The sequence below is a fragment of the Venturia canescens genome, chromosome 5 (genome assembly GCF_019457755.1).
Source record: "Venturia canescens isolate UGA chromosome 5, ASM1945775v1, whole genome shotgun sequence".
Lineage (NCBI taxonomy): Eukaryota > Metazoa > Arthropoda > Insecta > Hymenoptera > Ichneumonidae > Venturia > Venturia canescens.
The window spans coordinates 12,901,641-12,909,782 of NC_057425.1; positions in this window are offsets into that span (position 1 = coordinate 12,901,641).

Consider the following 8,142-nt stretch of genomic DNA (forward strand, 5'->3'; position numbering starts at 1 on the left):
TGCAACTCTCGAGGTACGCGTTATCCTGAGGCCTTCTCGCGGTTCATCTATCCACGATTCACTGACAATCTCACTCTCTCTCTCTCTCTCTCTCTCTCTCTCTCTCTCTCTCTCTCTCTCTCTCTCTCTCTCTCTCTCTCTCTCTCTCGGTACATCGTGTTTTCTTGATGTCAGAAATATCACACAGTGAGATGCTGTTCTGCCTACCCACTACTTTATTCACTGCGGCGTTATTCATGAAGAGTGAAAGATAAATTCGCCTCCTCGGGTCTCTTCCTCTCGCCATTCTTCTTTCTCCAGTCCACTTCCTCAGGCTAATCGGCCAAGATTATTTCCAGGTACATCTTCTTCTTTAATGATCGTAAAATAAACAATTTCATTATCGGTGCTCAAAGTTCTTGTGAAAATAAACTCCTCCTGGCCGGACGGAAACATATTTTGAAGAGAAAGTAGAAAAATTCTAGCGAAAATATACGAACAGTGAGGCTGAAGTTTGCAGTGTTGGACTGCTCCAACGGAAACGTCGTTTTTTCAGATTGTGATTTTTATATTTTTGCTAAAAGGAGCAAAATTGGGTCATTCTTTTGTGAAATTTGCCTTCAGTTTATGGGACAAAATCATTTTCGCGGAGAATCGAAATCGTTGAAGATTTCATTTGATCACCCAGTTATTTGCTCGCATCGAGAAAACTTCCTTATTTCAGTTATTAAAAAACCTTTGTCAGTGTCATCCGCGAAGAATAAAGCGCAGGGGGTCACCGAACCGTAAATAACTCGAGAATAATTAGCATAACGGAGTGTGCACTTCGTTAGTAGTTATACTCCTCCTAGTAGGAAAAGGGTTTTGCGCACGTGGCCCTGGGCGCCATGTACATCGGGAGAGATGAACGCATGTGCACGTGAAATTCGTACGGCCATTTCACATTGCAATTTGCAAGAAATACACTTAAATTACTGAAGCGGACACTCACGTCGCGATTATATTCAGGCCTCCATGACCTCACGAAAAAAAACTTTTGTCACAAAAAATGGAACGAGGAAAGGCTGCGAAATTTTGAGAGGTGCACAACTCAGGGAGTGCAGCGTGGTGCTCCTTATCCACGTTTCTACGTAACGCTTTGAGCACTGAGAAAAAAACGTTCTCAAATTCATTTCGTTGGACAAAAATACGATTCTTTTTCTTGTCGAATGCACTTAAATATTCGCCATTTCAAAAAAATGTAGACCACTTGCAAATGAATTCACTACACGCGGAGAAAACGAGGCCGAAAATTTTAGAGGATAATACTAGGAATATAGTATTCGGTGTATATTCGTGTATTTATCATAAAATTTACTGTGCCAAAAATTTATGATTTACAATACATTTCCACTTATCGGTAAGTGTTAGTCTGACACGATGAGTGACACTCGAAAACAAAACGAAAAATAGTTCTTACGTGCATCACTTTTTGTTATGCACATAAAGCTGTTTAGAATTTAAGTGACGAAAAATTGGAAAATTCAAAAAATACTATGCAGTTTGTAATCGGTGGGCAAATAGTTTGAAAATTCTCGAAAAATAATATATATTCCTAACTATACAAAACGAAGCAGTTTTCTTCGTCTAGATTTTCGTCTAACCGAATGTGTTTTTATCAATGATCAAACATTTTTTACTTCCTGGTAAGATACTGAAAGAGTTTGTTACTTCGCAGATTGTAGAGTTCCTTCGAACAGTTGCGACTTCATTTATGACTCAATTACTGTTCAAAGTTCTGATGATTTTATTGAAAAGGACCAGCAACTGTGATGTTTGGCACACTGCGAATCAGATTTTTGGCTTATGTTTTTCATTTAAACTATTATCAAATCGACGCGATCCACAAAGATGTTTGGCACATTTATTTTATTCTCCCGTGCGCATAACTTATTCGAGCAACCTCATTATTGTCTCGGTCTCTCTGTATATCGATGAGTCATATGGAGAAGGCTGAAAAATGCCATGGTTGCCATTCAAGTTGTATTCACAACTCGTAACAATGGAGACCCACCTCGTAATATATTAACATACATTGTATACCGCCCATCTATATTCGTATACATTTATATATATATTATGCTCTCGAGAGTTTGCGACGATGTGAATCACCTGTGTAATCGAGCCGAATAAACGCTGAGATAAGATCCGCGAAGTAAAGAGCTCAGGCAAATGCCACGGCAGTTTTTACGGAACGAGAAATTACTGATGCGTCATACCCGAGGCATTTATTACTACGAGACTCTGTGGATCATTTGTGAATCGAAATAATGTTGAAGAAGTATGTGGAAAATCATCGTTTCGGAATTCTTCAACGACGCTGAAGTTTGCAACGTTGGAGTTCAACGAAATGAACGAAAAAAAGATTTATAATTCATTATTTTTTTATTTCACGAATTATTGATGTGGCTTGAAATATGACGAATTGGAAATTTGGCAGGGAACAAAATTGGAGATTTACTGAAATTATTTGAGAGTTTTTTTTAGACCATTTCGTCGGACTCCAACGTTGGAAACTTCAGCGTCATGATTCTTCCAATGTTCGTGTCTCCGTGCATTCGTCGCGTGCAGCATTTTTCAAATTGTTTGTTACAAATTTTTTGGCGTCATTTTTTTTTTACTTTTATCTGGTTGGACCCCAACAAAATGAACGAAAAAAGAAATTTGTTATTCTGTAATTTTGCTCCCTTTCTAAATTGCAATTCGTTGTTTTTTAATGTACGCAACGTTGGACGTTGGGAACTCCAGAGTCATACACGCTTACTCTCGTGGGAGGATATTTCGTTACTCATTTCCGCTGCGACGTCTCGTGTTCCACAAAGCTCGAAGGCCGAGCACTATCCTATATGCGATTAATTATCAACACTCAATATTTAATACGTACAAGCACGTTTTATGTTGCACCGTGTAACTGAATAAGCGTGCCAGGTTGTGCACACGCCCTGCCCGGCGAAGGGGCCTCGGAAACGCGTGTGGCACACGCAGAGACCTGCCGGGTGTGCTGCGACACTTTCGCTGCTTCCTCCTTTATGTTTTGTAGAAGCAATTTGTAGATGCACGCACCAGGTGCACGAGCCCAGTTAAAAGGTCACTCATTGCTCTACCTTTTTTGCCTTCCGCGTCTAAACTATGCTGCTGCTCAAGTACTCCGGAACAATCGATTAGTTACAAAGGAGTCGATACGGCTCCATTGATCGTTAAAACAAAGGCTTGCACAAGCGAGCCTTTGCCTATTGCTTCTCGCTGTACCTCTTCCTGTTCCTTCGAGAACCCTCGCCCCGAGAGTGTCACCCGGAGCCAGTCATTACTGATGCCCTGCTGGGCCACATTGGCACAAAGGCCAATATAAACTGTGGGAAAACCCAGTAAAAACTTCGTTCTTATTAAGTTTTAGCGAGTTGGGAGCATCAGGAGTGGAAGAAAATTGCCTCGTGCTTGATGTTTGTTGTGGGAGCTTGTGCTTTGTTGCTTCTTATTGTCAGGTACCGGTGGGGCGTCCTTAAAACGAGATTCTGAGATGATCGTAAATTTTTGTATCTTTATATGGTGTAATCAAACAAAATTTTCGTCACTATCGGATGTAATTTACTATTCGAATAAACACACGTGGCTTGAGTAGCTCTTGCTTTCTTTCTCTGAAAAAATTGACCAAAGAGTACGAAGATTCACTATTTTTAGATTGATTTATTGATAAATTTCGTAAGAAATGAACTTGAGAAATCAGAAAATTTGTTTCACGAGATTTGAAGATGTTGCAAGCCGAGGGTTACAGCTTTGTTTGCTAACTTGAAAGAGATTCGCCGTTGACACGGTTAAGACAAGAAGACAGCCAGAGACAGAGAGAGTCGGATCCGGGGGAACAAAACCGCGTGCTCGTTTCACGGTTCGTACACGCCGCACTCCACCGCAGACAATTATGTATACACGTGAGCAAGAGATCTCTCGCTGAGCATCACAAGCCAGAGTTTAACCCTCGCGCGGATATTACACTCTCCATCCCTCTTTCATTCCAGCTTCATACTCTGTCACGCTATCGTCTCTATTTGCCTCCAAACATCCAGCTCCAATCTCTGTTCTGTTCGCCTATCCGCCTCTCGTCTCAATCATACCATCGATATTGTGCCCGAGACATTTGAATAAACATTCAAGCCTGGACAAAATTAAGAGAAATTTACTCACTAAAGTGCAACGACCGTTGGCGCTCGTCGAATTCTAATAAAAAATCATTTTTTCATTTTTCATTTCCCAAACTTTCGAAGCATCATTGTTAGTTCTTATTGATTGCGAATACCAGCGATGAAAACTTTGTTCTCGGCGAGCCAGCAGGAGAGAAACTTCCATTTTTTCGGCAACCACCGCATCATCGATTAGTATGGAGCGTTTTCTCCTCGTGACGTCAATGGATGCAAAGAACGTGAGAAATGCGAAGATAAGCGCCAGAGGCGTCGCAATACACATTTGCTTGCTAATCTTGTCGTCAAAGTCCCTGTTTTTTGTAGGTCGTCCTGTGTAACGACTCTGCTCTATAACGAGCCCTCGAAATTCAAGCTTCCTTCGATGCTAGAACTTGTATCGATACTCGAGCTGAACAACGTGTACTTGCGGGTGTGAAGTATCTTAAGGATATATTGCACAGGCGATACAATGTTGCCATGCTAAACCATGCTAAAAACATAAGAAAATTCAAAATGATCAGAATTTTATAAAATTTGGTGAACATATTCTTTAGTGCCAAATTTGACAATACAAATTTTTTAAGATTTTTCTTCTGTACAGTTATCGAGTAATTGATCACTAAAGTTCAAGTATATAAGCATAGCGTTTCCATATATATAGGTATACATTCCGGGCATAAGAAATCTGCTTTAATGCGTAATTACTTGATAACTAAACAGAAGAAAATTTTGAAAAAAATTGTGTTTTCGCACTTGATGTTGAAGAACATTATCACCAAATTTGATCAATTTCTAATTATTTCGACTTTTGTATCATTCACCCTTAACGCGATCCCCATATCCATTTGCAAGTGAATGCTCGCGATTGGAAGCAATTGACATGTCCATTCGAGTTACCGCACTAATTTCTTGTCAATGTACTTCGTATGTATTCTCACATGCCACGAAACTAATAGCAATCGATACACAAATAGTATCGATTAGACCGAATCGGTAAGCAGTAAATTGGCTAATCGTTTGTCATGACGGAGCTCGGGACTTTGGCATCCAACAAAACTTCAATGATTTCACTCATGGTCAGATTATTTTCCAAGTTTATACGGAGGAGGAAAACATTTTTTAATTATGGATATTCAATCGCATTATACAAAGTTGTTCGAGTGTTTATTTCGACCGAAAAAAAGAATTGCTCGGAAATATTGACAAGTGCACGGAGAGAAAAAAATAGTAAGAATTACCGTGCTGCCATAGTGTGTTAGGATTCTGTGTCGCCCATTTTGGAGGTCTTTACCAAAAACGTTGCAATTTTCGTGTCGTTTCCAAATTCAAATTTCTCAATTGCTTATTTCACAGTTGAGCGTAGTCTATAATTCCAAGAGCTCGAATACGCAAGTATCGCTGATCTGCCGAAATTTTTGAATATTTGTCGATTGAGAAATTTACTATGGTACATAGCAGAATTTTATTCGCACTTGAATATTTATACGGAGAGAAAAAACTGTAAAAATTACTGTAACACTACAGTGTTAGGGTTTTTACCAACATTATAATTTCCAAGTAAATTCCGAATAAAGACTTTTAAATTGCGTATTTTAAATATGTACCTCGGTGTCACACATTAATTTTCTTCTGCAACGTTGAAGTCCAGCGAATCACGTAAAAACCGATTTGTAATTCACCAATTTTTTGTTTCACCAATCACTTGTGTAGGTTGAAAAATTACGAATTGTTTTTTTCGTTCATTTCGTTGGGGGCTTCAACCTTGCAAACTTCAGCGTCATAAAATGAGAGGATTTGCGTCTTTTATTGAGGACATTGTGTTTTTGTTCCTTCAATCGATTAAATTCTCCGACTGCAGTAAAGAAGAAAGTTAGACTAACGAAAGAACGAGGAGATTCAATTTGCATGAATTAGTTTACATGCGTTTTGTTAGTCGGCTGACTGTGTTGAATAACCTGAGAAAATGATTATGAGTAATTGTTCGTTGACAGGAAACCTTGAATGGAATCTTAACGATAGCGTCAAGGAAATGCAAAATCTTTGTCTTGAAGTAATCCCAGCAGTATAGGAAAAGCAGGAAGAGGGAAACCTTTCCTGGCACGTTTGCTATAATGTACTGCACAAAAAGCTTCGGAATACTGTAGGAATTCGAGGCGAGAGTTCTTCTTGAATATATGTATAATAATTACACTGCTTAATTAGGGAGCAAACGATGAATTCATCATATCGACCCTTCGCACGCATCAGGATGCAAAAACTTTTGTTTTTTCCTGCCTTGCACAGTTCATACAGACCGTCATGAGGTTATAAAACTCGTCGGGCCACTGGCGCCAGAGCATTGTGGCCAGCATGCGGGTCAAGGTTTTCTCACACTACAAACCTCGATGTTTTCCTCAATTATTTGGGTACCGATCATCGTCAACGAAAGATAAAACTTTCTTTAGTTTTTTTCTTTTTATGAATTTTAATATTTAATATTCAATAATTTCAATAGTTTCCCATACTTTTCGTCTTCGCTGTGCATTTAAGGGGGAAAACGAAAAAATCATTTTTTTAATTGTCTTTAAATATACTTTGAACTTTATACAATGTAAGCCTGGAAAAAAAAAATTCTCATTAAAATAAAACTGTACACCGCATAACTCCGACAATTCTCATTAATTTAGTTCAAAATTTCCACAATGCTTTAAAAATAACATTTCGAAGTGCGAAGTACGCGTCCGGAATTTTCGATATATGTTCGTTCAAAAACTTTTTATCAAGTAATTAAGCCTTTTTTCTGTCAAAATTGAACCTCTCAATTCGAAGACTCGTCAAAAATACAAAGGTGAATATTTTCAAAATCCTCTGCGAACTTCACTAACCATGAGTGTGTAAATCAAGTTTTTTTTTTATTTCGTACCAACAATTGCACTAGTTACACTGCCTGACTCAGCACTTCGAACTAAACAAGTTGCGCAGGGCCTGATGTCACCATATTTTTATGATGCTGAAGTTTCCAACGTTGGAGTCCAACGAAATGATCTAAAAAATTGTTCAATAATTCCAGCAATCCTCCAATTTATTTCCTGCCGAATTTATACTTCGTAGTTTTTCAATCTACACAATTATGATTTGTGAAATAAAAAACTGATGAATGTATCATTTTGTTTTCATTCATTTCGTTGGACTCCAACGTTGGAAACTTCAGCGTCGTATATTTTTCAATATTTTACGATTACAATCTTTCGTTGTATAGACAGTTATATGCTTTTCCTCACCAATATTATTATTCCATTACTTTTTTTTCTATCCGAAAAAAATACTTGAAAAAATGCATTTTCCGAGGTCGTTACAGTGGTCTTACCTCTCGTCGAACTACTCGTAAATAATTCTCATAAATCACGTGCGTAATTGATTGTGAAAGACTCCTAACGAATAGTGATATTTCGACGTGATTTATCCTCAGCCCTTTCGTCAACGAACACGTAACCTCAGTACATCGATAATTGAACGTCGTACGTCAATTTTTAGTAATAAATTATAAACGTAACTTATAAGTCTGTATAATTGACTATTGCGTTATTAGGAGTTGCTCATTGTTCCCTTATCTCTTATTTGTTACGAGAGAGCCCCCGCGGCTACCGCGCCAACGATTTCGTTCTTTCAGTTTTTTCCTTCTGTTTTTTCATTTTTCATTCATCTGCCATTGTTCGGCTAGAAGGTCTGATGCCGCAATGACGACGATCGCGTATCGATAACCATAGACACATGAAAAACAAAGAGCTCTCGAGGTTACGTAAAAAACTTGATTATATAAAAAAAAAATTACTGGTGGCAGGTTAATTTAATAATCTTGGTACACCAGCTCTCGATCAATATAATCGACTCGACCATCTTTTTCCACCTTCACTCCTATCCTCGCTGGTTCAAGACACGTATTAAACATATACCTATCGACGTGAGCGAG